This window comes from Capra hircus, chromosome 24 (assembly GCF_001704415.2).
Source record: "Capra hircus breed San Clemente chromosome 24, ASM170441v1, whole genome shotgun sequence".
NCBI classification, from domain to species: domain Eukaryota; kingdom Metazoa; phylum Chordata; class Mammalia; order Artiodactyla; family Bovidae; genus Capra; species Capra hircus.
The window spans coordinates 28,692,135-28,709,455 of NC_030831.1; positions in this window are offsets into that span (position 1 = coordinate 28,692,135).

Sequence of the window (17,321 nt, forward strand, 5' to 3'; positions counted from 1 at the left end):
CAGGTTGTTTCAATAGCTGAATTCAATACAGATTTCACTGAAGAAATCTAAAATCTTGTTCTTAAACATCTATTATTTGGTTTCACCACAGATCATCCTTAATGGGTCTTTATTTTCCCTAGAAAGGTTATTCACACCGAGATAGATTTCTGAATATATCTAATTAGGAGACATCACTTCTTTCTACCTTTGTCATCTCTTTTCATACTAAGAGGGTAGTTCCCTCACCTAAAAATTTGTGACCTGCAGTATAAACAAATAATTTACCTTAGTAGGGGGTGACTGGTGAAAAGATTTCTAAAGAAAATGTTGGGTGTTTGGGAAGCAATTTTATCTGTATGCTGTATTTAAGATGTTCATTTAATTGACTGTATTTCCTTGACTTCTAAAATATTTACTTGGTATGGTGACATGCAAGAGGAAAGAGAAAAGCAAGCACAGACAGCTTCTCATGTCCTTGAAATAGATATATGCCTTGATTCTGCAGCTCACATAATAACTGATAGCAGAGAACACTTTGCTTTTTGAATTAAAATAAAAAATGAAGCAAGTCCTTAAAAAAAAAAAACTCTGAATATAAATGTTCATCCAATTAAGAAAGTGCATTCACTTTCAGGCCACAATGTGGTAAGGGACAGATAATTACAGCTGTCTATGTCAAGCTTGTACAGAGCTTTCTAAAATCATTAAGCATTTAGAAATTTTATTCAGCTTGCAGAATTGTTCTTAGCTGTACTCACACTTATTAAAACCACTCCCTGACCATTTTCACCCACTCTTAGAGCCCTCCATATCATTAAGTTTAGACCTGGCAACCATTTTCCCACACCAGATAATGGTATTTTTCTCACCAACATAAATTTCCATCAGGATCGGAAATGAAGGACACTAGAAAGATGTCTCAGTGAATGTTAAATTTCCCTCAGGACTAGATCATGATGGTATTAAAATAGCCTTATTTTAAATATATTTTTCATTTTGTATTACATATGCCATGTAACTGATTCTATACAGATTTTCATGGAAATGATAATTTGCTGTGGTGTCAGACAGATACAGGATGAGATGGCTGGATAGCATCACCGATTTAATGGATATGAGTTTGGGCAAACTCTAGGAGACAGTGAAGGACACGGAAGCCTGGTGTGCTGTAGTTCATGGGGCAAAGAGTTGGACATGGCTTAGCGACTGAACAACATATAGATACAATGCACATTTCCTATCAGGTTTCTATTTTAGTTCTGTTTTCTGAGTGATATGTCATGTCCATGTGGTCTAAAGTTTATTTTTCATGGTGAAGCCATATAGAGGGCACATTAGGAAGATGGCATAGAAAATAACTAAAGAAAGAAACAGTTTCCCTTATTGCCTGCTGTGCCTTTTCCACTCCATCCTGACATCCCATGTCAGTAGCTCTTTATTCTGTGCTTGTTCTGGTGAGGTTGTTTCTCATCATGGGAGTTTCCTGTATTTTCTCCCTCTGGCAATACCACTATCCTGAACAAATATCTATTGTTAAAATCGAAAGTTGCAGACTTCTATTCATTGCCAGTTGTTATTCTGAAAGACATTTCCCTCCTAATCCAGTATTCTCATTTGTATTTCCCACATCAATTTGGTAATTAAAGTGAGCCAGAAAACACTAGAATTTCTCTTACTACAAATTATAAACTTTAAAAACAACCAGGACACATCCCAGTGGCCTCCAGACTGCCCGAGGTTCAGTTGCCACTGTGTGCATTTTGCTGTCCAACATTCAGTGCCAAGCCGACCCCTGCTGGGCCTTGACTGCATCCTCTGGGTATCTGAGTGAGTAGCAACATTTAAAATCCGCATGCTGTATTACCCAGCCATGGCCATTGCTGGAGATTCTGTTTTTAGACCAGAAAATGCAGCATACTAGGATAACAAGACATTTTCTCCTACTTCTGAACTGGAAATGAAATCTGAAAGGAACTTTGTTTCTCATTTTCCAATGAGATTTTAAGAACAGGGCATTTCTAAGACTTCTTAGCAATTCATTTTGTTGTCTGCGACAAATCCCAGACAACAAAAGTCAGACTTTCAGCAGATGGTACCCGGAGATGTGGTCAAAAATCCTTCCAGTGCAACACTGTGGGTAATTTCTGAGATGAGAAGGGTGATGGCGGGAGTGATGGTGATAATAGTCTCTGAAATGTTGATTGATTTTTTTTTTTGAGACATAACAGTTAAGTAAAGAGAGCACCTCTGTTTGACATTTGGTCAGAATTCCCTCTACATATGACTTTCAGAAAGAAATAATACATTGTACTGCTTACACGGTAGTCTATTTTGAAGCACAAAGTTTCCATTAATCATTTTCCATAATAGCTGTGCAGCATCTTATAAAATAGCTTATAGATCAAACATCAAACATAAAGCACAGTCCAAGACAGATGAGAATGAAAACCTGGCCAGTATGTTTTAAAGATGATAAACCAAAAGGTTTTGGTTATCTTTTGGGGAGATCCAATTGCCTGAATTCCTCTGAAACTCAGTTTCATTTGTCATATGCATAGAGTTAAACTGGAGCACAGTGAAGGGTCAAGAGATTAAAAAAAATCTTTTTTCCCCTTTACATCCCAAAATATAAACATTCATTTTGAAGATTCTCTGTTTTATGCCTAGAAATCAGCGAAAATTAGTTTCCCAGTCTGACTTCACCTACACTAGCTCAATTTAGTTCAGTTCAGTCGCTTAGTCGTGTCCAACTATTTGCGATCCATGAACTGCAGCACGCCAGGACTGCCTGTCCATCACCAATTCCCGGAGTCTACTCAGACTCATGTCCATCAAGTCAGTGATGCCATCTAACCATCTCATCCTCTGCCATCCCCTTCTCCTCCTACCTTCAATCTCCTACCTTCATGAGGGTCTTTTCCAGTGAGTCAGTTCCTCTCACCAGGAGGCCAAAGTATTGGAGTTTCAGCTTCAGCATCAGTCCTTCAAATGAATATTCAGGACTGATTTCCTTTGGGATGGACTGCTTGCATCTCTTTGCTGTCCAAAGGACTCTCAAGAGTCTTCTCCAACTCCTTAGTCCAAAAGCATCAATTCTTTTGCACTCAGCTTTCTCTATAGTGCAAATCTCACATCCATACACAACTACTGGGAAAACCATAGCTTTAACTAGCTGGACGTTTGTTGGCAAAGTAATGCCTCTGCTTTTCAATAGGCTGTCTAGGTTGGTCATAACTTTTCTTCCAAGGAGTAAGCGTCCTTGAATTTCATAGCTGCAGTCACCATCTGCAATGATTTTGGAGCCCCAAGAGAACAAAGTTTGTCACTGTTTTCACTGTTTCCCCATTTATTTGCCATGAAGTGATGGGACCAGATGCCATGATCTTAGTTTTCTGAATGTTGAGTTTTAAGCCAACTTTTCCACTCTCCTCTTTCATCAAGAGGCTCTTTAGTTCTTCTTCACTTTCTGCCATAAGAGCGGTGTCATCTGCATATCTGAGGTTATTGATATTTATCCCAGCAGTCTTGATTCCAGCTTATGCTTCATCCAGTTCAGCATTTCTCATGATGTACTCTGCATATAAGTTAAACAAGTAAGGCGAAAATATACAGCCTTGACGTACTCCTTTCCTGATTTGGTACCATTATGTTGTTCCATGTCTAGTTCTAACTGTTGCTTCCTGACCTGCATACAGCTTTCTCAAGAGGCAGGTCAGGTGATCTGGTATTCCCATCTCCTTAAGAATTTTCCACAGTTTGCTGTAATCCATACAGTCAAAAGCTTTGGGATAGTCAATAAAGCAAAAGAACATGTTTTTCTGGAACTTACTTGCTTTTTCAATGATCCAACATATGTTGGTAATTTGAACTCTGGTTCCTCTGCCTTTTCTAAAACTAGCTTGAACACCTGGAAGTTCACAGTTCACATATTGCTGAAGACTGGCTTGGAGAATTTTGAGCATTACTTTACTAGCGTGTGAGATGAGTGCAATCGTGCAGTAGTTTGAGCATTCTTTGGTATTGCCTTTCTTAGGGATTGAAATGAAAATTGACCTTTTCCAGTCCTGCGGCCACTGCTGAGTTTTCCAAATTTGCTGGCATATTGAGTGCAGCACTTTCACAGCATCATCTTTCAGAACTTGAAATAGCTCAACTGGAATTCCATCACCTTCACTAACTTTCTTCATAGTAATGCTTCCTAAGGCCCACTTGACTTCACATTCCAGGATGTCTAGCTCTAGATGAGTGATCACACCATTGTGCTTATCTGATTGTGAAGATCTTTTTTGTATAGTTCTGAGTATTCTTGCCACCTCTTCTGAATATCTTCTGCTTCTATTAGGTCCATACCATTTCTGTCCTTTATTGTGTCCATCTTGCATGAAAATTTCCTTTGGTATCTCTAATTTTCTTGAAGAGATCTCTAGTCTTTCCCATTCTGTTGTTTTCCTCTATTTCTTTGCATTGATCACTGAGGAAGGCTTTCTTATGTCTCCTTGCTATTCTTTGGGACTCTGCATTCAAATGGTTGTATCTTTCCTTTTCTCCTTTGCCTTTCACATCTCTTCTTTTCATAGCTATTTGTAAGGACTCTTCAGACAACCACTTTGCCTTTTTGCATTTCTTTTTCTTGGGGATGGTCTTGATCCCTGTCTCCTGTACAATGTCATGAACCTCTGCCCATAGTTCTTCAGGAACTCTATCATATCTAACCCTTGAATCTATTTGTCACTTCCACTGTATAATCATAAGGGATTTGATTTAGGTCATACTGAATGGTCTACTGGTTTTCCCTACTTTCTTCATTTTAAGTCTGAATTTGGCAATAAGGAGCTCATGATCTGAGCCACAGTCTGCTCCCAGTCTTGTTTTTGCTAACTGCATAGAGTTTTTCCATCTTTGGCTGCAAAGAATATAATCAATCTGATTTCAGTGTTGAGCATCTGGTGATGTCCCTGTGTAGAGTCTTCTCTTGTGTTGTTGGAAGAGGGTGTCTGCTATGACCAGTGCGTTCTCTTGGCAAAACTCTGTTAGCTTTTGCCCTGCTTCATTTTGTACTCCAAGGCCAAACTTGCCTGTTACTCCAGGTATTTCTTGACTTCCTACTTTTGCATTCCAGTCCCATGTGATGAAAAGGATATCTTTTTTGGGTGTTAGTTCTAGAAGGTCTTGTAGGTCTTCATAGAACCATTTAACTTCAGCTTCTTCATCATTACTGGTCGGGGCAAAGACTCGGATTACTGTGATACTGAATGGTTTGCCTTGGAAATGAACAGAGCATTCTGTCGTTTTTGAGATTGCATGCAATTACTGCATTTCGGACTCTTTTGTTGGCGATGAGTCCACAGTAATTTTTACAGATGAACTGTGATGTTCATTACCACTTCTTGGAGCCAAAAAGAGCTCAAAAACTGTTCTTTAGAATGTTTTGGGGGCCAGTTTCAGCTGATTGGGCTTTGGACCAAGTACAGGTTCCTGGTGTCACATGACCCCCTCCTGCATGACTAGAGGCTGCTGGAACGATGTCTCCTATCTACAGGATAGATGTCATACGGCAAAACCATCAGTAGTCTTGTTCATCAGAGACAAGCTGTTGAGTGGGCTATTTCTGGTAGCAGCATGGAATAGGAGGCAGGCAGTCCCAGAAATCATTAGAGAAGGGAAGTGCCAAGAGAAGCCACACACAACAGCTGGAAAATGTGTGGAGGCTTTCAGACACGGTACTCAAAATCGTTTGTAGAGCACCATAATCAAAACTCCTAGCCAAGCCTGGAACCCTAAGAGGAATGAAGGAATAAAAGGTCCTTGGCAACCATTCAACGTCCCTTTCAGGTAATATGGCAAAGAGACCCATTAAGAAGTAGAAGATATTGGAAGACAAGGTTGATTTCCTACTTTCAAGATCTCCTGCGACTGTAAACTGGGTGTTCTCACACTGTTATGGGGGAAACCCAATTGTCTCCCTCCAGAAAGAGTGAAGTCAGCTGCCTTTAGTGTGAAAGCAGCAGATACCCGAGAACCTCAAGTGAGGAAGCTGGTGAAGAGAAGAGTCACAGGGTGTGCATGCACTCTCTCTCTCTCTCACACACACACACACACACACACACACACACACATGAAAACACACACACGAAATAGGAAATGCAATGGGATCTTATCAGTGGAGCACCCATAGCAGGCAGTGAAGCCAGAATACAAATATGTATCTGTATCTCAGCTTGAAGTTGAGATCCCCAAAGAGACAAGAGGGAGGGGAAGAAAAAACAAAAAAAGCTTAAAACATTGTAATATAGCTCTAGTTTACATTTTACATTTTATTTATTATATTTATTGCTAAAAAACATGGCCTCAACATTTCTGAGTGTGAGATAACTTTTTCAGCTTTTTGTTTCTGTGCAACTGTGCCTTCAGTCTTGCTTTAATGGGCTGGCTCACTATACCGTTAGTCAACTCAGAACGCCAACTGTAGCCGAAGGGAAACACCTCAGGAGACCTGATGTTCACAGTGGGGTTGAATGTAATCTGGTTTCCCAAGCCAAGAAGTACAAACATTACAAGTTGGTAGGGAAAATCTCCTTCTAGTTGAATGGTTTTGATATCCTGTTATAGGCTATCTCAAGCACTGTTTCAACATCTGGATGCTTCTCTCAGTAGAAAGGAGGATGGGAAACTTTATCCAATGTATCATGCCTAATTGGCTGACAGTCAATTTGGAGTACACAGATCTTGTTAGTCGAGGTATGACTAAAGTCCACACAGTTTTGATTTCTGGATTAGGAGACAGATTCCGTTTGGCAGGTGTTTGCTGAGCTGCCTGAGCCAAGAGAGATAGGGAACACCAATCTTCTCAACTAGAAAAGATTACCTTTTGTGACTGGTCAGGAGAAGGAAAACTAAAGATGGGTCTGCAGCCCAGGTGGCAGCCTCTGAATTATACTGTGCCAGGTTTTTAACAGGGTTTTCCTGGTGGCTCAGATGGTAAAGAATCTGCCTGCAATGCAGGAGACCCAGCTTTAATCCCTGGGTCAGGAAGATCCCCTGGAAAAGGAAACAGCAACCCTCTCTAGTATTCTTACCTGGAGAATCCCACAGACAGAAGAACCTGGCAAACTATAGTCCATGGGGTCGCAAAAAAGTCACACACAACTTTTAATATTTTTAATACATATGCCAGTGCTAGTTTTTGTTTTATAAGTCAGTTTGCTTTTGATTCAGATATTTGTATCTTACAGTAACATGTTAGAACTCCTCTATAAATTTTGCTTATAAGCAAAATGTTTGGGTCATTTGATATGAAAATATCATCTATTGTTGACTTTGAATTCCAGAAAAGTGTTATTTTAATCTATCCTTTGGTGTGTTTCCATATTTTTCATTAAAAGAGACAGAAAATACCCTGAGCTAACAAAAGATGACATCTTTTTCCTTCATCATTTATGATAACAAACAGCTTTCAATTCCTGTAAACTAAGTAACACTTAAAGCAGCAAGGAGAAATAAAAGGTGCATTGGGCAATACTGTTTTATATTTCTTTTATTTTAATAATGGAAATGGTCTCATTAATTATCTATTTTATACATATACCCATAGAGCCAAAGAATTGATACTTCTGAACTATGGAATTGGAGAAGACTCTTGAGAGTCCCTTGGAAAGCAAGGAGATCAAACCAGTTAATCACAAAGGAAATCAACCCTGAATATTCTTTGGAAAGACTGATGCTCAAATATTTTGGCCACCTGATGTGAAAAGCTGATTCTTTGGCAAAAACCCTCATGCTGGGAAAGACTGAAGGCAGGAGGAGAAGGGGCTGACAGAGGACGAGATGGTTGGATGTCATCATTGACTCAATGGGCATGAGTTTGAGCAAACTCTGGGAGATAGTGAAGGACAGGGAAGCCTGGTGTGCTGCAGTCCATGGGGTTGCAAAGAGTTGGACATGACAAAAAAATAAGCAACAACATAAACAACAATCAATAGTGTGTATGGGTCAATCCCAATCTCCCAATTCCTCCCACCTCCTACTTCCCCACCTTGGTATCCATGCATTTGTTCCCTATGTCTGGGTCTCTATTTCTGCTTTGCAAGTAAGATCATCTATACTATTATTTTAGATACCACATCATCAGTGTGTGAATCTGTATCTTTGTCAACACTTGGTAATGCCCATTTTTATTTTTTTAAATTTTTATTCAGCTATAGTTGATTAACAATATTATATCAGTTTTAGGTATAAAACATAGTGATCAAAAATTTTAAAAGATATAATCTATTTTAGTTATGAAATATTATAAAATATTTTCCCTATGCTGCACAATACATACAATAAGTGTAACTTGTTCATTTAAAAAAAATAATGGAAATGGCAAAGACATGTGTGCAGGGCATAATCTAACTGGTCTCCAGGAGAAACAAAGATAGCATGTGATGATTATCTACGGTAATGAAAAACCTAGTTTCCCCTTTATCTCTAATGTGTAGGTAACTACTTACACACAATAAACATTAATTTATCTTGTGACATAAACTTAAGCAGAGATAGCATTCACCACTTCAGCTCACTAAAATTGAGAGTCCTAAGTGTGCCAGCTCATCAACACATGATCTACAAGCTGTGGCTTCTCTGAGCTGCTTGTGGTTAAACGATTTAATCTTTAAGCATGCGCATCAAATATCTTTGTGTTTTAGGAGCCTTAACCAGAAACAGCCAAATCATCTCCATATTTTAAGACAGCACTCTCTTAATTTAAGGGAGGGAAACAAAAGTATTTTCCATTTGAAGATATAAAGAATCACAAACAAAGTTCTGAGACTCCTACAGTTAAAATGTTGCTTACATATGCTGATATATACATAATCCATAAAATCAGTGTTATTATGCAAAATGCTATGTTCTTTCTGAGAAGACTCTTCAGTAAGTTTGATCAAAAACATTAAATATGAAAATAAAGAAAAACATTTAATTGTTGAAAAGTAATTAAAAATATATTTCACCATATGTTCATCTGCTGTTAGTTCACTTCAGCAAAACAAATTCCTAAAGCATTTATTATCCCCCATCATTTTTTAAAGAGGCCTAATGTTCACATATGGCACTAATGCCACACAGATAAAAATGAATCAGCTCTGGAACACACTGGAGAAAATTCATTTGCCCAGATTCAACAGATGATATGTAATGAGTCAATGTACATGTCCTTTCCCCTTTTATAAGGAAATTGCTAGAGATCATCTCCACACATGGATCACTCAGACGATATTGACTGAAGGTCATTTAGAAGGCAGAACAATCTGTATCATGCATTTAATAATGTGACGCAGGAAAATATTCTGCTTAATTAGAAATGGCAAATCAAACACATAGGTTTCATTTAAAATCCTATAAAATACCTTTAAAAGAAATGTTCATTTTAGGAGTTTATCCAACATGATTTTTGAATTCCTGGAGAATATTCAAAGGAAGCGTTTTTCTTTAGGTGACAAGCAAGCTTCATGCTCACAGAATATCATGTTTGCCAAATAAAACAAAAAAGAGAAAATATGAAATGAGGAATTGTTTTAAAAATGTGAACTCTGGATGAAAATATCTTCCATATCTTAAGTACTTATAGTCCATAATTAAAGACAGGAAACTTCCTCCTCTGGGAATGGCCTTCACTATGGTGCTATGGCCTTGACTCTTCTGTCACTGTGTATGGGTGTGCGTGTGCGTGTGTGTGTGTGCGCGCATGTGTGTGTGTGGTAGTCAATCAGTGGTGTCTGACTCTTTGCGACACCATGGACTGTAGCCTGCCAGGCTACTCTGTTCATGGAATTCTCCAGGCAAGAATACTGAAGCAGGTTGCCAATTCCTTTTCCAGGAGAGCTTCCTGACCCAGAGATCAAACCCAGGTGTCCTGCATTACAGGTGGATTCTTTGCCACCTGAGCCACCAGGGAAGCAGCTTTGTCACTGTAACCAGCTTCTGTTCAACTTGCCTTCTTTTCTTAAGATTCACTCCTGCAACTGAGGTTTCAAGAGGATAAGAGTCCAAATTCTGATCCTGTATACAGTCTGTCCACATAGTAAGCAGTCAGATCAACAGACATGACATAGGAAGGGAAAGCTTCCTAAAAATATGGATTGAGAGACCACTTAACTCAAGGAGTAGTGTTAGTCACTCAGTTGTGTCCAATTCTTTGTGACTCAATGGACTATAGCCTGCCAGGCTCCTCTATCCATGGGATTCTCCATGCAAGAATACTGGAGTCAGTTGCCATTCCCTTCTCCAGGGGATCTTCCTGACCCAGGGATCAAAGCCAAGTCTCCTGAATTGTAGACAGATTCTTTACCACCTGAGCCACCAAGAAAGCCCTACAAATAATTATAAACTTAAAAAAAATCACTAGTAAATTAGAAAAATCCTAATACAAATTAATGCTGTTTTGCACATATAATCCTAAAGTGTAGAATCAAAATTCTTCTTGTAGGTTGAAAAAGTAAATAGACGAATGAAAATCCTCCAAAAAAAAGATTTCGATTTCTTTCTAAGAATTTACCCTCTAGAATTCTATTTTCCGAGACCTTAAGAGGAAAATTTAAACATGTGATGCCACTGTACAAAGAAAAAAGATCTACTTCCTCCAGGTGGATGAGGGCTGACAGCTTGCCAAGGCATTTGGTCTAGGTTATATACCCTCACCCCTTCGCCATGGAGAATTTTTTTTTTTTTTTTTTGCAACACACCACCCTACCAGTGCCAGATGAATGGAGAGATGGACACATGGATACTTGAATAGGTGATAGACAGACAGACAGATGTACAAATATGTATAAAACCAAAAGGAAGGGCTTTTAAGAGATACACTATAAAGAGAAAAAAAAATGACACTCTTTTGTCTGTCTTTTCTTAAAATTAAAAATCAAGAAACTATAATCTCAGATGATGATGTCCAAAATTGCCACTGCACAACTCAGTGAGCCTGGAGTCAGATTTCCCCCAGAAGAAGGAGTGAGAGGCAAGAACTGGATAAGAGAACTAAAGGTCAAAAACAGTCATCATTATGAGTGTCAGCTTTGCATATTATTGTCAATAAAAGAACACTGCCTTAATTTCAATGGTCATGTTGATTGTTTCCAGCAAAATAGTCAAGAAAAATCAATCTGGTCAGATGTTACATTTTTTCATTTTCTTATTCTGAATTCAGTTTTATCCCACCAAAATTTATATGTTGAAGTCCAAATCCCAATGTGACTATATTTGGAGACAGTCTTTAAGGGGGAAATCATAAGACAGTCTTTAGGGGGGAGATCATAAAGTTGAGGTTTTAATTTCACAAAATTGAGGTTCTTGTGAAAAGAGAAGAGGGACTTCCCTGGTGGTCCAGTAGTTAAGAATCTGCCTTGCAATGCATGGGACATGGGTTCGATCCCTGGGTGAGGAACTAAGATCCCACGTGCCACAGAGCAACTAAGCCTGTGTGCTGCAACTATTGAGCCCACGTGCCAGCACAGAAGATCCTGCATGATGCAACCAGGAACCCAGACAACCAAATAAGCAAGTACATATTTAAAACAAAAAATAGGAAGAGACACCAGTGTTCCCTCCCTCCCTCTCTCTTTTACTCTCTCTCTGTCATTCTCTCTCTCTTTTTGTCTCTCTCCCAGTATATGTACATAAAAAAGGCCATGGGAGGCCCAACGAAAGTGTGACCTCTACAAAGCTGAGGAGAAAGGTCTCACTTTAATTCCAAGGAGAAATTAACCCTGCTGGCACCCTGATCTTGAGCTTCCAATTTCCAGCTGTGGGAAAAAAAGAAAAATGTCTATTGCTTAAGATGTCTGTTGTGCTGCGCTCAGTTACTCACTCATGCCCCTCTCTTTGTGACCCCATGGACAGTAACCTGCCAGGCTCCTCTGTCCATGGGGGTTTCCAGGCAAGAATACTGGAGTGAGTTGCCATTTCCTCCTCCAGGGGATCTTTCTGACCGAAAAGAGACCAAACTCACATCTCCTGTGTCTCCTGCATTGCAGGCAGATTCTTTACCCTAGTCTGTAGTATATACAACAGGACAAGTATTACACAATTCTACTTATATAAAATAACTACCAAAGCCAAATTCATAGTGACAGAAAGATGAGAGATAATCAGGAGCTCACGGGAGGGTAAATGAGGAGTTACTGCTTAATCACTATAAGACCCTCTGTTTGGAGTAATGAAATGACTTTAGAAAGAGTGGTGATGGTTACACAACAATATGAATATAATGAACGCCACTTGATTCTACACTTAAAATGATTAGTATGGTAAATTTTGTTATATACTTTACGATGGTTTAAAAATAAATAAAAACTAATGTTAAAAAAAATCAGTTTCATACTTTCACACACCTATTTCCTTAAAACGTTCTTATGATAAGCTTACCATGAAAAACTATATTGTAACCAATGATCCCACTGAAATGTAAGGGTATTCCAAAAATATTTACTTTTTACCTCTTTTTGGTGGCAAATGAAATGTGCATCGTGACACCATCCACAGCTCAGGAAGCAAGGGAACTTTGCATAATAAGCAAAATCAGTCATCTAAGAAATGCTTGGACATTTGACCTGTGCATTCCCAACTGCTCACCTTTTAGCAAATAGAAATATGCATCAAAGCTAGAATTTTCCAATGCATCTATTACTTGGGCATTAAAATTATATGATGTATTTCTGTGATTACTTTCTTATTGTACATTTTTATGCACAAATTATGGGCTTTCTAAGTGGTGCTAGTGGTAAAGAACCCACCTGCCAATGCAGGAAATATAAGAGATTCGGGTGTGATCCTTGAGTGGAGAAGATCCCCTGGCAGATGGCATGGCACCCCACTCCAGCGTTCTTGCCTAGAGAATCCCAGGGACAGAGGAGATTGTTGGGCTACAGTCCAGTGGGTTGCAAAGAGTCAGACACACCTGAAGCAACGTAACACGCATGCACAAACATGCACAAATTATACCAATCTGTATTCTCACTGTAGAAAACCAAAATCTGAGACAGAGCAAACACCCTCTCCACTTCAAACACACTCCTCATGGCCACTTCTGAGAATAAATCACTGTTTTCAGTTTGTTGTTTACTCTTCCAGGTATCAACACATATTCTGAGGTTTTGTTCTTATAATATTATGTCTATTTGATTAATTTTATGGAAAGCTATGAAAAAAGCTCAGAGGAATCTATTATATTTTGAATCCCTGCTACAGATACTAAATATTTTATATGCATTATCTTCTTTAATACACCAAACTTCAGGGTACAAGTTGTTATTCTGATTGTGAAGATTGAGAAGGAGTTCAAGTATATTTCCTATAGCCACATAAGCTAGTAAATAACAGAACTAGAACTTTCTGATTCTAAACTCTATGCTTGTAACTCAACTATACTTCAATGATTTTTTTAATTACAAAAATAAACTCCGATTGTTGAACTGTCCACTCTAATCTGAAGGGCAGGCTAGAGCGAGCAACCCATTACTAAGAGCTTGTTCTGTCTTATTAGAAACAAAACCGAGAATGAAGGGTGCAGAGGACAAAGAATGTTTTATTCCACTCACACAATAGTTCAACATCTAAAAGTGCCTTGTGAGGTATTTGCAGTGTTTTTTCTGCAGACCTATTTTTGTTGGGCATAGAATTTCTGCAACATGAACAGTGGTGACTATACAGAGGACTTTGTCTATAAATCTAACTCCTTTATCAATCTATGGTGGCAAAATAAAATATGATAGAGAGGATATAGATAGATAGGAGAAATCAGTTCTATTTGATAATCTCCAATAGATGCAAGAAAATGTAGAGGCACTTTCTGCTCGACCAGAGGTAGCTAAAGAATTAATCGTGCTCATTTAACTGAGAAGATGGTAACTTAGTTGATGAGAAAACACAGAAGGTTTGAACCTAAATGATTACAATATGATTCTCCAGATATTCACCATTCCTCCCTGTATGATGGGAGATTCTGACCTTATTTTTGAAACTGGAAATGATGATCCAGGACAGTCAGAATAGCGAGACTTTGATATGAAATGGAAGCTGATCTTTGATTTTTAAAATGAAGTCATCAAGCAGACCTAGTATAGCAGGATCTTTTTAGTCTTGATTTAATCAGGCTTCCGTGGTGGTTCAGTGGTTAGGAGTCTGCCTTGCAATGAAGAGGGCACAGGTTCAATCCTTGGTCCGGGAAGATCCCACATGCCGAGGAGCGGCAAAGCCCGAGCAGCCACAACTGCTGAGCTTGTACCCTGAGAGCCCATGAGCCGCAACTACTGAGCCCATGCAAATACTGAGTCCATGTGCCACAACTACTGAAGCTGGAGTGCCTAGAGCCCATGCTCCACACAAGAGAAACCACTGAGCCACTCAGGCAATGAGAAGCCCGAGCAGCTTGCTGCAACTAGAGAAAGCCCAAGTCAGCAACAAAGATCCATCACAACCAAGAAGATGAGTAAGTAAAATAGATAAATAAATCTTCTATTTATAAAGAAAAATCTGATTTATCTATGGCAGAGTAATCTTCAGTCTCCAGACTGGAGAAATTATTTGGCTAAGATTTAAAACAACAGCATTTGCTCTATTCATCTAGTTCCCCAAAGTGAGTACATGTTAACTCTGGTCTCCGCTAAGCACTTCTCTCTACTTCACTGTATAAGTGCGTGTGCCTTTTTCACCCAGAACAACAATATTTCGATTTTTAAGTAGGTGATATTACACTGACTGGACTAACTTACTTTACATGGTGACAAGTGCTTAGAAGAGTCCACTGGGCACTTCTAGAAAGTTCATATTAACAAGATTCAGTATTCTATTTACCAGAGTGAATGTATTTGGGTTTCTGATTAAATCTCATCCTTGAGGTTAACAGGAGTTCCCTTATATCTATAATATTCAATTTATATATATATATATAAAGATGTAACATACTAAAAGGAAAAAATTTCAGTCTACACCCTTTCCTTGTTTGTTTTGCTTGTTTTATTTTGTGGAGGTATGTCATCATTTTCAGTAGCTTGAAAACAGTAGCCCTTAATCTCAATAATCCCTGAACAGAATTCCTAACTCAACTGGGCTCTGTGCTGCTAAAATAGCAGATGTGGCCAAGAAAGAACCAAACTGGCTTTCCAAAAATGTATTTGTTATGGAGAAAGTCTACATTTTCTCTACATTCCTCACCCTAGTCTGGAATTCTAATGAGATGAAAGAACATAAGACCTACCCACAAATCACTTCATTCTTATTATTTAGTTGCAGGGACAGTTCTCTTGAAGACAACCCTTTATCATATATCAGAAGAAAATACGAAAACTTCCCTTTTTGTCTCTAATGGCTGTGAATCACATAGCTCAATTTAACACTTAATTGTGGAGCTAATGGCCTACAGCATTACACTGACCTTCTCCAATTTTATATGTCAATAATGTTCTTAGTGAATTGCATTATTGTATTTATAGTTTTACTATGTCACTTCAAAGATATTTTTGAGACACTTGAATTATAAAGAATACAATAAATGTCTTAGTATATTATCGTTTCCAAAAGGAAAAATCATTAACAATATTTCAGTTCAGTTCAGTCCCTCAGTCATGTCCAACTCTTTGTGACCCCATGAATCGCAGCACGCCAGGCCTCCCTGTCCATCACCAACTCCCAGAGTTCACTCAGACTCACGTCCATTGAGTCAGTGATGCCATCCAGCCATCTCATCCTCTGCCGTCCTTTCTCCTCCTGCCCCCAATCCCTCCCAGCATCAGAGTCTTTTTCAGTGAGTCAACTCTTTGCATGAGGTGGCCAAAGTATTGGAGTTTCAGCTTTAGCATCATTCCCTCCAAAGAAATCCCAGGGCTGATCTCCTTTAGAATGGACTGGTTGTATCTCCTTGCAGTCCAAGGGACTCTCAAGAGTCTTCTCCAACACCACAGTTTAAAAGCATCAATTCTTCGGCACTCAGCCTTCTTCACAGTCCAACTCTCATATCCATACATGACCACTGGAAAAACCATAGCCTTGACTAGATGGACCTTAGTTGTCAAAGTAATGTCTCTGCTTTTGAATATGCTATCTAGGTTGGTCATAACTTTTCTTCCAAGGAATAAGCGTCTTTTGATTTCATGGCTGCAGTCACCATCTACAGTGATCTTGGAGCCCAAAAATAAAGTCTGACGCTGTTTCCACTGTTTCCCATCTATTTCCCATGAGATGATGGGATCGGATGCCATGATCTTCGTTTTCTGAATGTTGAGCTTTAAGCCAACTTTTTCACTCTCCTCTTTCATTTTCATCAGGAGGCTTTTTAGTTCCTCTTCACTTTCTGCCATAAGGGTGGTGTCACCAGCATATCTGAGGTTATTGATATTTCTCCCGGCAGTCTTGATTCCAGCTTGTGTTTCTTCCAGTCCAGCATTTCTCATGATGTACTCTGCATAATTTGAATAAGCAGGGTGACAATATACAGCCTTGACGTACTCCTTTTCCTATTTGGAACCAGTCTGTTGTTCCATGTCCAGTTCTAACTGTTGCTTCCTGACAGAAACCATAATTTACAAGAAATAGTGGATCATTAAGAATAGATTAAATAATTAAAGCCACTTTGGAATAGTATCCATCAGAGTCTGTATCTGCCTTAGAATATGACACTTTCCAAAACATTATCACTTTCTAAAGGGTGGTGCCATGTAGACCAACTTTTAATTCTCTAGGTTGAGTGATTCAAACCAAATCACAAGATTAAAGGTGATGAAAGACCAAGGAACAGAACTTTGGGTATAATGGGAAATAATGTCTACTAAAAGGAGAAGCTTGTCTTCATGATGACTATTATCATAAGTAAATGATAATGAAAGATATTTGGATTACTGGAATCTTTGGTAAAGAATCCAGGACCCCAATCTTTTAGTTGTTATTTGAATACTTATTTAAAAGACAAAATAACTGTACCATAAAAAATTATTTCATAAAAATTCATAACGGTATGGCATTCAAATCATTACTCAAGAATAGATGCATACATGTTTGCCCATATTATTGAGGGCTCTCATATTTTCCATAAGAGATCATAGCATTCTCTGTCTGTCTTTCAGTCCTGCAATTGCTTGGAGTAGGGGAGCAAGAAGAGAGGAGAAAACTGACCTCTGGCTTCTGGTCTCAGTGTTCTCTACAGAAGTGTTCTTTTTCACTTTAATGTAAGCTACACACAATGCAAAGAAAGCCCCATTTACTTTAGCCCTTCCTCATTGTTCCTTCCTCCAGCATCAGACACTCACCAGCCATTCACAGTCTCATTACGTGCTAAGTTCAGACTGCTGCTTCTAGTATAAGGAAGAACA